This window comes from Trachemys scripta, chromosome 3 (genome assembly GCF_013100865.1).
Source record: "Trachemys scripta elegans isolate TJP31775 chromosome 3, CAS_Tse_1.0, whole genome shotgun sequence".
NCBI classification, from domain to species: Eukaryota; Metazoa; Chordata; order Testudines; family Emydidae; genus Trachemys; species Trachemys scripta.
This window is the reverse complement of record NC_048300.1, coordinates 200,775,141-200,791,454: the sequence shown is the minus strand read 5'-3', so window position 1 is coordinate 200,791,454 and position 16,314 is coordinate 200,775,141.

Here is a 16,314-nt window from a genome sequence, read left to right as displayed (position 1 = left end):
GGCTGGCTGAGAGTCACGTCTGACTGTGAAGTGGGGGTGCAGGACCCTCTGGCTGCCCCAGGACCCCACCTGGGCGTACTCGCTGTGGGAAGCGCACGGAGGGGCATATGCTGAATGCTCCAAGGTCAGACCCAGGCGGTGAAGCCGTGTGAGCTCCTTGCCCTGAAGACAGTCTGCTCCGAGGGAGAGGAGGCTCCCCAAAGTCCTGACTGACTTTGTGGGGAGCAGTTCCAGAGTATCGCCCGGGGACTCCGTGACAGAGGGAAGCGCGGGAACCCCTGGCACCGGGCTGGGCTGGGTGGGAGGCTGGCACTGCACGGCCTCAGTCTGGGTACCACGTAACTCTGCCGCTTCCTTGGCTCCCGCAGGCTCTTCAGGTCAGCAGGCTCCGGCGGAGGGGGACGGAGGGCGAGGGAGAAGGTAAGGCCCTGCCACACGCTCCCTGCTGGCTCCCGGGCTAGGAATCCCAGGCCCTCCACCCTGGCCCAGGGGTCCCACACGAGGCCCCCCCAGGCTTGGCCTGCCCCTGGGGATGGGAGCGGGAGCGGGAGCCAAGGTGCTGACTGGAGCTGGGATAAGCTGACATGGTGCTAACGAAGCGTCGTCTGGGGGCTTTGCCGCGATGGAGGCAAACGCCCGATTGTCTGTCTCCTCTGGCAGGTTGTCCCCATGTCCTCCAGGGCTTTGTGCAGGCTAATGGTGAGCATCGGGGGGGCGCAGGGGGCTACCTGCCCTTCCCAGGAGCCTCCAGAACAGGGCAGCTTTGCCAGCAGGAGGCACTGCCCACTGCCCAGCAGATCTTGTCTTTCTTTCACCCCGTCTGCTCTGGCTTGGATCGGGGTGCAGCCCCCTGGCACTCTGTTGCTGTGCATCGTACCAGGGCTTGCAAGGCCAAGGCTGCTAGGTGCTGCCAGCCCCTGGCATTTGCCAGAGAGTTTTCCTGGGATCCCACAAACGGGCGAGACCCATTTCTGCAGGATGGGGCACCGGCTGGGTTATTTGCACCAGGGCGAGGCGCCGTCTGGGTTTCTGGTACGGGGACAGCGCACCGGCCGGGTTCACAGCCCTGGCACGATGCCCTGGCCGGGTTCACGGTGCTGGGACTTCACCCTGGCCAGGTTCACAGCCCGGGTAGTGTGTGAGAGGGGCCCGGCGTGGTGCTGGTGGAGTGTTTCATCGGGCCCCGGGCTCTCACAAGCTCAGCGTGCGAGGTCGTGGAGCAGCAGCGCAGAGCGGCCTGGGGCCAGGGCACTGGAATGAGGGGGCCGGGGGGCCATGCCCTCTGACTTTTGACTGGCTGTAAGGGCAAGCAACGGGAGGCCGGGGGTGCAGAGAAGAAGGGTCTTGGAGGGAAGCAGGGGCGGAGGAGCGGGGCTTGGTGTGGGGGCGAGGCCTCGGGGGGAATGGGTCACAGGAGGGCGGGCATGGGGCAGGGCCTCGGGGTTAGGAGCAGGGCGGGAGTGGGGATTCGGGGTTGGGGCAGAACGGGTGGGCGGGGTCACGGTTTGGGTGCCCGTGGCCCCCGCTACGTTCAGGCCCCGTCTCTCCTCAGAAGCCCTCTCTGCTGTTCTGTTCTAGGTGCAAAGAAGCAGCGGGGGAAGCAGCCGCGTGAGCGGCTGGGCCGGGACCCCCCACACCGTGCTCGCCGAGCCCCCGGGCACCGCTCCATCCGCCAGGCAGGCAGCCGGCAAACGGAGTGCCGCCCGCCAGGGCAGCATGAGGAGGGGCTGCCCCACCCACAGGAGGCCCAAGGCTCCTCCAAGGAGCAGGAGGAATGTGTCTGCTGCTCCTCTCTCTGGCACGAGACTCTCCTGCGTGGGCAAGAGCAGGCCCAGAGCTCCTTGTCCGGCCAGCAGGAGCCGTTCCTGCGCAGCTGGGGGCTAGCTCAGAGCTCCTCTTCTCTCCAGCACGAGCCGCCCCTACTCGCTTGGGGGCTGAGAACTGGATCGAGCCAGCACGTGACGTTTCTTCCCAGGCATGAGGAGTACCCCAGCCCCTCTCCTGCCGTGCAGGAGCCCTTCCTTCCAAGCCAAGGGGAACGTGGCTGGGGAGGGAGTTTCCTGCGCAGAGGCAGAGCAAGGAGTCCCCAGGCCGCTCACCAGAGGCAGGCGCATCACCCCGATTGGATGCCGTTTCTGGCCAACTCCCCCGGTGGGGCCAGGATGTCAGGGCGGGAGGCCAAATGGCAACAAGACCGAGAGAGCGCAGTGCCCAGGGCCGCGGGGGAAGCTCTGACGTCTCTGGCTGGGAGATCCCCGGCGCGGGGCAGCCCTGGAGCCCTGCGTGTGCCCAGCAGGATCGAATTGGCCGAAGCGGAGACCCCCTTCCTCCAGAGCGACGTCAGGGCGATTCTCGAGCGGCACGTCCAGGTGAAGAGGCTGCAGCACGCCCTGGGGCTGCCCTGCACCCTGCAGAGAGCTCTGAAGATCTTCATGCCCCCAGCACCGAAACTCACCGCCCGCAGACCCTCGGGGGCAGGCAGGGTGGTGACGGTGCCACAGGCCCTGCCCTTCCTGAGCGTTGGCTTCAGGGCGGAGCTGGAGCGACATCTGCAAAGGCTGGTGCATCTGAAGAGATGGGGGATGCCCAGGAGGATCCAAGAATCCTTGAGGCTGTTTGCTGCTTTTGCCCCGCCGGCAGGCCCGCAGCTTCGTGGGGCCGGTGGGGAAAGGGGCATCGGGCAAAGCCGGCTGGGGCCCAGCCAGCCAGATCTCCCCGCAGGGAGCCGCTTGGCAGCAGACAGCAGAACCCATGGCCTTGCTGCTGAGCGGAGGGACAAGCTCCAATGGCATCTCGCGAGGAAGTGCCTAGAGATCAGGGTGGGGGTGAGGCCGGCCCTGGTGGAGAGATCCCAGAGAGTGGCCAGGGAGGGGGAGAGGATACCCCTCCCCAGGCTGATCTGTGCAGGCCAGAAGCCCCCCAAGCCCAGGGCCGGCTCCCTGCTCTGCCTGCCGCCCACGGCTACGGATACGCTGGACATGAACGTGAGACACAAGCAGCTGGCGCATCTCTGGGGGCTGCCCACGCTGCAGGCGGCGTCTCTGCGGAGGATGATGCCCAAGGCTCCGGCTGTGCCGCTGGGGAGCACAGCGGGGAGGGCCTGGACGCAGATGGGCCTGGCTGGACGCGTGGGGGCTGAGGAGCCGGAGCGGAAGGGCTACGAGGAGCCGGTTCCCCTGAGAGAAGCCAGCACAGTCGAGCTGCTGGTGCCCCACCCGGGGCCGCCTCTGGTCACAGCCGAGGCCAGGGACCGTCTGGAGCGCCACATCCTGAGGCAGAAGCTCCAGCGCGAGTGGGGCTTACCGCGCGTGGTGCAGAGATCGCTGGGCGCGTTCACACCCCTGCCACCTGCGAGGGGGCCCCCGAGGCGGGGCCAGGCCCCAGCCAGAGACAGCGTCGCCACGGGCAGCCTGCTCTTCCTGCGCGCGGAAACCAGGGAGCGCCTGGAGTCGCACGTGAGGAAACTGGCCCTGGAGCGGAGATGGGGCCTGCCCCAGAGGATCCTGGAGTCCTTACGGATGTTCCTGCCGCCTGCCCCAGCAGGAGCAGAGCCCAGAGGCCAAACCCAGCCCCCGCTCCATGTCTGCCATACACCCGCCCAAGGTCCTACAGCCCTCTCCACGGGGCAATCGGGAGAGCTCCAGCCAGGCCCCGGGGAGCCCCTCACCCACCGCTCCCAGCACTGGCACGAAATGGGGGTAAAGGAGGGCAAAGCCAGCTGCCCCGAGGCAGTGCCCCAACACGCCCTGGGGAGCAGCAGCAGGAGAAGCCAGGAGACCTCCCAGACGCGTGATGGGGAAGGGCCCCCCGACTCCCCACACCGCTTCCCGGAGGACAAGGCAGAGCTGAAATCCACCCTGGACTTTCCCAGAAAGAAGGTGCTGGGAATTTCCCACAGGGCCCAGGAGTCCCAGAGACAGGCCTTGCGCCCGGCGGCCCATGAGCCTGCCCCACAGCAGAGAGAGCAGAGCTCTGAGGAAAGGCCCGGGCGGTGGAGGACCCACGATGGCGAAGGAGCTCCGCGGCTGGCGGGGACCGGCAGGCGCTGCCGGAGCTCATCCGTGGAGACAGCCCTTTGGAGTGAGAAGAGGATCTCGCAGGAGCCAGAATCCAGCTTCAGGAGAATGGCCCAGAGCTGCAGCCGCCATGGCCCAGCGGGGAAGCAGCCTCTGTCTCTGGAAATCGTGGGCCACCTGGACATGGACCATTGCACGTGCCCAGACTGCCCGTGCTGCAAGCTAGAGGGGCGGGACGGCGCCCGCTCTCGGGGGGCCAGCTCTCCTGTGGGGCAGACACAGTGTCTCTGTGTAAGGGGGTCAGTAACTCTCCTCGGAGACGCGGCGAAAGATGAACCGTCTGCCTCCTCTCCGTCGTCTCTGGAGGGCAGCGAGTCCAGGGCCTCTGCGGGAGAAAGTGCTCGCGCAGCCTCGCGCCCAGTGCCCGAGGAGCCCAGGCTGGCAGGGGTGCATCGTGCTCCTCCGCGGGCCGCGGCACACCGGCTGGACTGGCTGGCGCAGAAGACTCCGGCTTCCTTCCTCCTGCCGCCCTGCGTCATACGCTCCCAGGCCGTCTGTGCCCACATGGCGGCTGAGCGGCTGAGAGCCGCTGCACAGGAACACGGGCGGGAAATGAACATGCGGCTGCAGCACAGGAGGGGCCGGAAAAGCCAGCTGGGAGAAAGAGCCCTCCCCGCGGGCACAGGAGAGCCGGGATTCCCGACCGCTGGCTCCTTGGGCCAGAGACTGACCAGAGAGTCCCAGAGCCTGGCAACCCAGTACCTGTGTGAGACGTGCTGCAGCCTCTTCACCGCCGGTGAGGAGGGACTCAGCCCCCTGCCCTGTCCACCTCCAGGGAGAGGGGCCGAGTCACCGTCCGTCCCCTGCAAGGGGAAGGGCCCCGCCTTCAGGGGACTCATGCTGGCCTTCCTCAAACGCGTCACCTCCAGGGCATCGGTGGGGAAGAGAGGACGGGTCGACGGGTCGGTGGCTGCACCGCGCGGAGCCCCCCCGCCCCCTCGGAAACTCACCCCGTCCCCCAAGAGCGTAACCTTCAATGGTGAAGTCCACATGCGGGCACTGGTCACGAGATGCCAGCTGTGTTGCGGCGGCGAGAAGATGGACGGTGCTGGGAGAAAGGAGCCAGCCGCAGCCGCTCAGACCAGGGGGCTGCCTGGGAATGGGGCTCCCCAGGGATCTGGGGCGGCCTCCCCCAGTGCCAGGCGAGGAGAAAGGCGGAGGGGCAGCGTGACCAGGGGAGAAGGAGGCGAAGGAGTCGCGTCTCTCAAGGCGGCAGACCCACGGCAGCAGGGGGTTGAGTGGGGGCAGAGCTGCGTAGTCCTGGACACGTGCACGGCAGCAGCCTTCCTCTCAAACCAGCTGGACGAGCGGATGGTCGTCATCGGACTCATCCTTGAGAAAAAGCTGGGCCTACGGCATGGCCTGTATGTCTGGGAGCGCAGCCTGGAGAGGAGGAGAGCCCTGTGGGGACAGGGAGGCAGCAGAGAGGGGGCCGGTGCCTGGCGTGCTGGGGACATGGGGGACAGGGACAAAAGTTAGGGTTGGGGTTTGCAGTTGGCTAATAAACCTCTGTTTTGCGTGCAATCTGCAGGAGTGATCTGGGGCCCGACACAGCAGCAGGGGGAGGGCAGGGTCTAGTGGCTGGCACTACGGTTGCCAGGTGTCCAGTTTTCGACAGGAAGGCCTGGTCGAAAAGGGACCCTGGCGGCTCCGGGCAGCACCGCTGACCAGGCCGTTAACAGTCCACTTGGCGGCACAGTGGGGCTAAGGCAGGTTCCTGCCTGCCGTGGCTTCACGCAGCGCCCAGAAGTAGCGGTATGTCCCTGTAGTAGTTCCGGGGTGGGGCTCGTCCCTTTCAGGGGCGCCTGGGAGCCAGGCCGCCCCGCTACAAAGCTAATAACAGTTCAGGGCTCAGGCCCTTGTGCAGGGAGTGAGCACACAAGTACCAGTTCAGGGCTCAGGCCCTTGTGCAGGGAGTGAGCACACAACTACCAGCCCCGGCCCTAGATCAGGGCAGTTGGGGGGTGCTGAGGGGTGAGCCCAGGGATGAGTCATGCACCGGCAGCCTACTCCACCGGCCCAGGCAGCCCCATGGCTCGGGCCCTGCCCTGCTGCCAGCTCTCGGTAAGCCCTCACCATGGGCGGCTCGTGGGCTGATGGAGACGCCCTTCTGCTAGCACTGCCAGGCAGGTCGGGAGCCTCATGTCCCTGCCCGCAGCCCTCCTGCTTGGTACCTGGCCTGCCCTCCCCATGCGCTTCACCTCCAGCCAGACAGTGCAGCCTGGGACCACTGCTGGGGAGGCCAGGGCCCTCCCCCCAGCCAGCCCACAGCACCCCCTGGGGATGCCCAGCCAGCCCCCAAGTCTGCCCAGCTCATGCTGATTAGTGCCACAGCCTGGGCCGGCGCAGAAGGGCCCTGCAAGGGGTAGGTGGTGCCAGGCTGGAGGAGTGGGGACAGAGAGGGTAGAGCCCTCCGACCCACCTGGGACTATCAGCACCAGGACAGACCCCCTATCCCACAGGTGCTGGAACTGGGGGGCTGCCGCACCCCCTGGCTTGAAGTGGTTTCCATCATACGCAGGGTTTATGGCTCTCAGCCACCCCACTATACACATTGTTCCAGCCCCCTGGCCTGCCCCACACGCCACGGGCAGGGTGCCAGCCTGTTGCAGGTCACTGCTTCCCCCAGACCCATCTGCTCTCTCCCCAGTCCCAGAACAGAGGCACTCAAGCGGGCCTGTAGGTGCTCACAGGGCCTGTGGCCAGCCCACTCCCTGGAGGGGACCATTTCTCTCTCGAGGGAGGGCGGGACACCCCCTGACAGTCTGGGGGGCAGGCAGGAGCTGTGCCTGTCAGAGCTCAGGCCCAGACACACGTGGAGGGTGTCTGGGAACTGGAGCTGTCTAAGCCATGGAGCCCTGGGGGGCAGAGGAGAGGGGGGGTCATCTTTGCAGCTAGTTCTAGTCTAGGGAACCAATCCGCGGCCGGCCGAGGGCTGGGAGAGCCAGGCCAGCCCGCCAGGGACACACTCAGTGCTATTGAAATGAACCTGGGAGTAAAGAGAAACCCGTGTGCGCTGCTACCTGTCGCACTTGCAGAGCAAACCTTCCTGGGGGAGTCCCAGCTCAGCGAGGCCTGACCGACGTGCCCTGTTCAGCTCAGTGCTGGGTTACTCTGAAGCCTAATTGTCACGGAGTATTGGGGGACTCAGGGCCCTGCACCCCCGGCTTCCTGCGATTCACCATGACTCTCAGCCAGCCAGTAAAGCAGAAGGTTTATTTGGATGACAGGAATACAGTCCAAGACAGGTCTTGCAGGCACAGACAACAGGGCCCCCCTCAGTTAGGTCCAGCTTGGGGTCCCAGGGCATGCCAGCCCACCCCCCTTGGGGGGTCAGAGCCATCTCTGCCTCCCAGCCATCTCTCCAGCCTGCTTCCAGCCCTCTCCTTTCAGCGACCCCTCCCACAGCCTTTGTTCAGTTTCCCGGGCCCCGGAGTCACCTGACCTCCAACCCCCTCCTGGGTTCTCATGTTACAAGCTCAGGTATGTTCCCCCGGGCCGACTCCCATCCTCCGATGCAGACCATCCTAGTCACACTCCCCTGTCAGCATTCCCACACCCCAGCAAGAACAGTCCCAGTTCGTCACACTAATGAAGGGTCAAATTTTCCTTACCTGCAGAGCTGTTGGGTGCAAAGCAAACACACAGGTGGGAGCCGCATCTGGGCTGGGGAGCACCGGGCAGGATGCAGGTGGGACAGAGTGGGACTATTTTGATGGGCCCTGTGTGTGGCTCAGTTTCCCCACTGGGTGGCAAGGGAGCGGTTGCTCTCCGGGCAGGCTAAGAGACACAGCTGGGAGTGTCACCGAGCTGTCTGGGCCTGGTCCCCAGAGCAGTGCAGATTCGAGAAGACGACAGCAAATCCAATTGGCCAGACATTGAAACTGCCCCACCCTGGCCCCCGAGGCAGATGGATTTCCCCACTGCTCAGCAGGGAGGCCGGACCATTGCCCCAGCTGGGGAACAGGGGCTGGGAGGTGCGAGCGGGGGATAAAAGCTGGGGGCTGGCAGGAGTCGGGGGCAGGGCTCTCACATGGAGTCAGACCAAGGAGGTTGGATGGAGACAGCCCCAGAGCTTGAACCACGGGGGTCACTGCAGCCGGGCTGGGCTGTAACCGTCATTCTCTGGGCCACCCTAAGGAAACCTGCACAGCGGCTCCCAGCCTGCAAAACCTGGCCCCAGCCCAACCCCTCCATGGGGAGGCAGAGAAGCAGCCGCAGGCCGGGGGGGCTGACCCCAACGCCCGCTAGCCACGCCGTTACCCAAACCCTCCTGAGGAGCTGGGGGCACCCGGAGAGGAGCAGCACTGGCGCCCGGCGCTGAGTTCAAGGCAGAATCGCTGCAGGGCTGGAGACGTGGACAGGCCACGGCCGTTGGGGGCCGAGCGTCAGGGCTGGCAAGCGGGGGGGGGGGTCACCGGCGGAGCCACGAGGGAAGAAATGTGAGGTGACCAGCCAGGCAGGGGGATGGGGGGGTCCAGGAAAGCCTGGGGCTGGTGGCTGCTCAGGAGGGGTGTGTGGCCGACTGGGGGGGGGGGGCCCAGAAGGGGCCGTGGGTTGGCCGGGGGCCGGAAGGGGGGGGGGGGGCTTTTCAAAACCTGAGCGCCAGAAAGGGCAGGGACTGAGCCCAGGGGCAGCCCAGGCGGCCGAGCCTAAAAGGCCTAGGGGGCAGTGGCACTAGTGGGGGGCTACGCCACTCCCCTATGAAACTCCCAGTGCAGACCCCTTCCCCTCCCCCCAGGCCATTATTGCCTCCTGCCTGACTAGTCCCAGGCCAAGAAAACTACCCTGCCCCGCTAGCCTGGCCCCCCCCAGCTCTGAGCCCCCCATCCCTTGCCCGGTTCAGAGCCCAAACCTCGCCTCCCCCCAGCTCTGAGCCCCCCATCCCCTGCCCGGTTCAGAGCCCAAACCTCACCTCCCCCCAGCTCTGAGCCCCCCATCCCCTGCCCGGTTCAGAGCCCAAACCTCACCTCCCCCCAGCTCTGAGCCCCCCATCCATGCCCTGGCTCAGCCCCTCATCCCCTGCCCGGTTCAGAGCTCCCACCTTGCCTCCCCCCAGGCTGAGCAGGGGCCCCATACGCTGGGGGGTGGGATCTGCCCTGGCCGGCTCTGGGTCTGCTCCTGGCTCCAGGACCCCCAGTGGCAGCGGGCGGTACTGCACCAGCCGGTCAGTGCCTGGCTGAGGGCACTGGCTGGCCTGGGAGGCTCGTTGGGGCTGCTGCCGGCTCCCCCGGCCGCTCTGGTCGGCTCTAGGGATCCATCCCGTCATCAGCCCCGTCGCCTCCTGCCCCAGGCAGGCCCTCGCTCCTCTGACGGCCCTGCCCGCCCCCCGCCAGCCTCCCCCCACGGCCACAGGCTGCCCCTGCGTTCCTGCGGCAGCGCTGGGCCCAGACGCAGGTGCCCGTCCTGCCCCCGGCCGCTCTCTGACCCCGGGCCCGTCTCGGATGGGGCCCCATTACAGCAGGGACCGCGCCGGCAGGCCCCATGCTGGGGCCATGTAAATCCCTGAGCTGTGAGTGTCCCTCTGCCCCCCTCACTGGCCTCCCTTCGGCTCTCACCATAGCCCCACCCCATTTCCACCCCAGGTCCTCCGTGGCTCAGGCACCTTCCTCCCTCTTGCTCCGTCCAGCGGGGGAGCCCCTGGCTCCTGCAGCTCCCACGAGCCTGGTCGGTGGCGGCCCCGCATCAGGGCAGCGCCAGGGCGCGTGTTGTGCTTGGACATCAGCACGGCCCTGCTGGGCGCGGCTGGAGCCAGGCCCCGAGGCATCTCCGGCCAGTGCACCGGCCTGGCGCGCGTCGAGGCTGAGCGCAAAGCAGCAGGCTCTGATCCTTGGCGGAGAAGGCAGCCAGCCCCTGCCTCCAGCTGGAGCCCTGCTCCACGCCCCCTTCCCAGCCTACCTGAGCACGGGGTCGGGGCGGAGGGTTGGGAAGATGTAGCCACCTTATTGGCTTCATCAACCGCAGGTCCGGCGCTGCTCTGTCTGCTCCCTCCGCCCCAGCGGGAAGGCGGCCCTGCCCACCACACCCCCTTGGGTCGCTCCCACTGGCTGTCGAAGGGCACATCAGTGTCAGCGACGTGGGGCACAGCTCCGTGCTTGGTCATGCTGGGCCGTGCACAGGCCCAGAGGGGCAGGCGCGGGGGCTCCTGGCCAGCCCTGGTTGGGCCTGGGCGGGCGGCCCGTTGGCCTTGTCCATGCAAACGCTGCCGCCGTAACTCTCCTCCGTGGGAGAGCAGCCTTCAGCAGCCGCCGGGCGCTCGGCCGATGCCACCGCTGGGGAGCAGGCGGGTTCTGTGTGACCATCTCAGCTCAATGCCCCAGCACCTGGGGGCCTGACTGTGTGAGCGGCTCGGCTTGCAGAACCCCCCCCAATCCATTTCTAGCACGTGTTTGTAGAGAAAAGCCCCAACGCCCGACCCCCCCAGCTGTACGGGGAGATCTTGGCAGCCCAGCACAAGGCCTGGGCCACTGCCCATCACTGGCCTATTGATTATCTGCTTATTGCGAAAACAGCTGTAAAACCTTTGTACAGCCTTGGCATAACGAGGCCTGCCGGAGGGAGTGGGGGAGGGGCTGACCACGAGACGTGAGCATGACCCTGCGCCAGCCTGTCTTGCTCCTTGCAAAGCGCTGACGGAGGCGGTGTGGAAAGACAGGAAGTCTGTCTCGACTTCTGGAGTGTGTGTCTGGAGCTGCAATGCTGCAGCCTTTGCACACACATCTTTGTACAACGAGCGGCTTGGAAAGAAAAAGTTACTTACTGTGACTGGAGGTTCTTTGAGTGCTGGTCCCTGGCTGGATTCCAAGCGTGGCTGTGGGCCATGCGCCGGAGCTGTGCAGTGTGGCCATAGACCCGCGTGCGTTGTGCGTCGACCACGTGGTGCGTCTGAGGTCAATGCCGCTCCAGTTCCCTCTTACCAGGCAGCAGGAGAGCCCGGAGCAGAGGGGAAGAAGGGTGGGCCTGGAATCCAGAGAGGGACCACACATCTTGAAGAACCTCCAGTTACAGTAAGTAACCTTCTCTTCCTCTTCGAGTGCTGGTCCCTACCTGGGTACCGAGCGTGGGAGAGGAGCGAGCAGTGCTCAGGAAGAAGGCGGGCGTGAGGGCTCTCGAGAGGACCAACTGTGCAGGACAGCATCACTGCCGGCGGCATCTGTCGTCGTGGAGGGAGCAATAGCGTGATGCGTGGAGAAGGTGTGTACAGAGGACCATGTCACTGCCTGGCATATGTCCTGCCAGGGTACGTCTGCGAGAAAGGCGAAGGTGGTGGCGTCCGCCTGTGTCGTGTGGGCTGTGATCCTGAGGTGAAGTGTGGCGCCCGATAGTTCGTAGCATGTTTCAATGCAGCAGGAGATCCACTTGGAGAGGCGCTGCTAAGATAAGGCTGAGCCTCAACCACGCTCAGCAATGGCAACAAAGATGGCCGAGACGTGCAGAAGGCCCGGGCTCGTTGGAGGTAAAAGGCCAGTGCTGGTCGAATGCCGAGGGAGCGGAAGGCAAGCTCCAGGAAGGAGGTGTGCGGTTTGGGGTAGAAGACTAGGAGGTGTGTACTTTGGTTGAGGTGAAAGGAGGAAGCTACCTTGGGAAGAAATTTGGAGTGGAGACACAGTGAGACTTTGTCTTTACGGAAGGGGGGGTCTGCCATCATGGCCACTAGCTCACTGACAGGACGTGCTGAGGTGACGGCCACCAGGAAAATCACCTTCATAGAGAGGTGGGTGAGGGAACAGGTGGCAAAGGGCTCAAAAGGGGGTTTGGTAAAGGCCGAGAGGACCAGCTTGAGGTTCCAAGAGGGGACAGGCTATTTCACAGGAGGAAGGACATTGAGGAGTCCCTGGAGAAATGCGGAGGTCATTAGATGAGTGGACACAGAGAAGCCATCCATGGGAGGAAGGCAGGCACGGAGAGCGGATGTTGCAGACCAGCTGTGGTTCTGCGTTAGAAGATTTGGAATGCTGGGGAGGGGAATGGGAGGGCGAGCGGGGAGGTGGAGATCGATGTACCAGCATTGGCAAGGCCAGGAGGGGGCTATAAGGATCACGTCCCTCAGTTCTTGTGTATTTTGCGTAGGACACAGGGGAGGAGGGGGATGGGGGGAAAGGCGTAGAGAACATCAGAACGGTCCATCTAGTCCAGTATCCTGTCTTCCGCCAGTGGCCAATGCCAGGTGCCCCAGAGGGAATGAACAGAACAGGGAATCATCAAGCGATCCATCCCCTGTCGCCCATACCCAGTTCCTGGCAAACAGAGGCTAGGGCCACCATCCCTGCCCAGCCTGGCTAATAGCCATTGATGGGCCTATCCTCCATGAACTTATCTAGTTCTTGTTTGAACCCTGGTATAGTCTTTGCTTTCACAACATCCCCTGGCAAAGAGTTCCACAGGTTGACTGCGCGTTGTGTGAAAAAAGTACTTCCCTTTGTTTTCAACCTGCTGCCTCTTAATTTCATTTGGTGGCCCCTAGTTCTTGTGTTATGAGGAGTAAATAACACTTCCTTATTCACTTCCTCCACACCAGTCATGATTTTATAGACCTCTATCATATCCCCCCTTAGTCATCTCTTTTCCAAGCTGAAAAGTCCCAGTCTTATTAATCTCTCCTCATATGGAAGCCATTCCATACCCCTAATAATTTTTGTTGTCCTTTTCTGAACCTTTTCCAATTCCAATAGATCTTTTTTGAGATGAGTCGACCGCATCTGCACTCAGTATTCAAGATGTGGGCATCCCATGGATTTAAATAGAGGCAATATGATATTTTCTGTCTCATTATTTATCCCTTTCTTAATGATGCCCAACATTCTGTTTGCTTTTTTGACTGTCGCTGCACATTGAGTGGATGTTTTCAGAGAACTATCCACAATGACTCCAAGATCTTTCTTGAGTGGTAACAGCTAATTTAGACCCCATTATTTTATATGTAGAGTTGGGATTATGTTTTCCAATGTGCATTACTTTGCATTTATCAACATTGAATTTCATCTGCCATTTTGTTGCCCGGTCACCCAGTTTTGTGAGATCCTTTTGTAGTTCTTCGCAGTCTGCCTGGGACTTAACTATCTGGAGTAGTTTTGTATCATTTGCAAATTTTGCCACCTCACTGTTTACCCCTTTTTCCAGATCATTTATGAATATGTTGAATAGGACTGGGCCCAGTACAGACCCCTGGGGGACACCACTATTTACCGCTCTCCATTCTGAAAACTGACCATTGATTCCTATCCTTTGTTTCCTGTCTTTTAACTAGTTACCAATCCACGAGAGAAGTAGATGTAATAGTAGAGTAGATGTGCAGTCCAGGGAACAAGAAGGGTGTCGCCCTGAGAGCGCAGACCCAGGCCGCCTCAGGAGCAGAACAGGGGTAGTTTGCTGTTCTGTGGTGTTGCAAAGAGGTTGCAGTGAGGCGTGCTCCAGTGGTAGAAGACGGATTGGAGAATGGGGTTGTGGAGTTCCCACTTGTGGTTGGCATGGAAAGAATGGCTGAGTTTGTCTGCCAGAAAGTTGCTGGTGCCTGGGAGATGTACGGCGTGTGGGGTGATTTGGTATCGGAGGCACCAGTTCCATAGGCAGACAGCTTCCACACACAGAAAGGGGGACCGGGCACCGCCCTATTTGTTTATATGGATGAGTGGTGTCATGTTGTCGGACAGGACTTGGACATGGTGGGAGTGGAGGCACTCCAGAAAGGCTTGGCAGGCCAGACGGACTGCTCAGAGTGTGAGGATGTTGATGTGCATCCATGTTTCTCGCATGGACCAGAGGCCCAGAGCTGTGCGGTCGTTGAGGTGGGCGCCCCAGCCCACTAAGGATGCGTCTGTGGTGAGGGTGGCAGTGTGTGTGTGGGGGGGTGAATGGCATGACCACTAGGACTGTGGAGGGGTTGTGCCACCAGGAGAGGGAGGTCAGTACATAGGAGGGGAGGACCAGCGGTTTGGTAAGCGAGTCTACCTGCGGATTGTAGACTGTGTGGGGGAGGACGTGGAACGGTTAATGGGCATCGCCTACCACAAAGCAGAAGAATTGGCGATGAGCAGGGTGGATGGCTATATGAAAGTATGCATCTTTCATATCAAAAGCCGCGAAGCAGGCTCCGTGGGGGAGGCAGGGGACAATAAGAGGGAGGATGACCATCCAGAAATGAAAGTTGTGGATGAATTTGTTTAACTTTTCTACCCAGCAAGACTAGTTTCTTGGCATTGCGATCTGGTGGTGTCGATTTGAAGTGCTGCTGGCAGGCACGTGCAGTGGCAGCATTGATTACCAGAGACTTTGGCGGTGGATGGGTGAACAGAAAATCTGTGCCCTTGGAGGGCACGAAATAGCGGTGTTCTGCTCGCTTTGGCTTGGGGCACAAGAGGCAGGCATGTGCCACACCATCTGGGCCAGTTGTAAAATAGCCGAATGAATGGGCAAGGCTGTGTGGGGGGTGGGGTGGGGCGGAGGTTGAAGAATGTCCAGGAATTGGTCTTGGGGGTCCTGAACATTCTCTACTGGGAGGTTGAGGAGCGTTGAGGTTGGGTACCGGAACCAAGGGTCAGTGGCATGACCGTACTCATGGTGCCAAGGGTCAGAACTATAGGAGCGATAAGGGGAGAGATCTGTGTCTGGTTCAGAAGATCAGTCAGACTCCCACTGCTCCGGGAAGGGGGGAGCCGATGGTGCAAGCGGTACCTGTGATGTCGGAGGATGGACAAGGGACATGGAGAAGGGACTTGGTCATCATCAGTGCTGGTGAAGAGGGACAGAGGATGAGGGGTTCATCGGCCAGCGTAGGGAGCCTATCGCCTGCTGGTAGTCCGGAACGCGGCGGAGTAAGCTCTGCTCTTGGTGTTTTAGGTAATAAGTGGTCTGGAGTGCACGGGACCGGGAGCACCGTGTTGGAAAGACCCGGTGGGGTCAACGCTGCCAGGACTGATGAAGTGGGTCCCAGGGCAGGAATCGGTGGGGCCAGCTGAGAGTGGCGGCGTTTACAGTGATGCTCCTTGTGCGCTTTCTTCGAGGCCAGTGCTGAAGTCGAAGCCGGACCATCAGCTGTTGCATGCAACTTCTCGCCCGACTGATCCCGGCTTGGGGAGGAAATGCTGCATTCTGAGGTGGTCCCTGTCGGGAAACCACCCTTGTGCCTGGGCTTCAGCAGTACTGGTGGTGCTGCATAGGAGGGCCCAGGCGAGGTGCTCACCGTTGGTGATGGACATCGCTCCGGTGGTTCTGTTGGAGCAGGGTCTTGCTGTGCACATGGCCTCCACCATGAGAAAATTGCGGAGCCGAAGCTTGCAAGCTGCCTGGGTCCACAATAGACAAGAGCGGCAAATGGAGCAGCGAGAGACCATGTGGGCTTCGCCCAGACAGTACAGGCAGTGGGCCTGCTTGTTGCTCGCTGAAAAGGAGCGAGGGCACAAGGCGCAATTCTTAAAGTTGGCTTGATGGGGCACAATCCCCTGGCTGGGGAGAAGCCCCCGAAGGGGAAAGTCCAACGAAGAACCTAACTACGGACGAAAGAACGGATAACTAACTAAAACAAGGAAACTACATCGAGTGAACAAGGTTGAACGCAGTACTCTTAGGTGACTCAGAACATGGAGGGACAACTCTGGCCATGTAGCGGCAAGAGGGAGTTGGAGCGGCGGCGTCCCTCACAGCCTCGGACGCACCACATGGTCGACGCACGACGCGGGCCAACAAACACTACTCTGAACAGTTCTGGCTCCGCGGCACCCACACTTGGAATCCACACAGGGACCAGCACTCGGAGAAGAACACGTGCATAGCGGTTTGAGAGTCAAGCTGTCGTATGACCAGGTACAACCAGGGGGATGGTCTGAGCTCGGCGGACTCTGCATGGTCACCTCTCGTGAGGCCGGACACCGGCCCTCCGTTGCTGACCCACCTGAAGATGTCTCCAGACTTTTGCGGTAACTGTTGGTTTGGGATGCTCTCTAACCTATTGCGTTTGTGCGTATGGGCTGGAGACGGTGAAAATCCTAGTGCGTTGTACTGCTTGTGCCAGCCAGCCATCAGATGGACACGCCGTGTCCCCACTGAGAGTAAAGTTACCTCAACTTTGGGTTGAGAAAAACCCTGGGTGAACCCCCTCCCCAAGCGCATGCGGCTCCCTCCCCCGCAGAGAGCTGACCCCCTCCAAAGCCCATGTGGCCCCCCCGCAGTGAGCTGAACCCCGCCCATCGGCTCCCCCCGGCGAGCTGAGCCCCCTCCCCAAGCGCAGGCAGGTCCTTCCCCC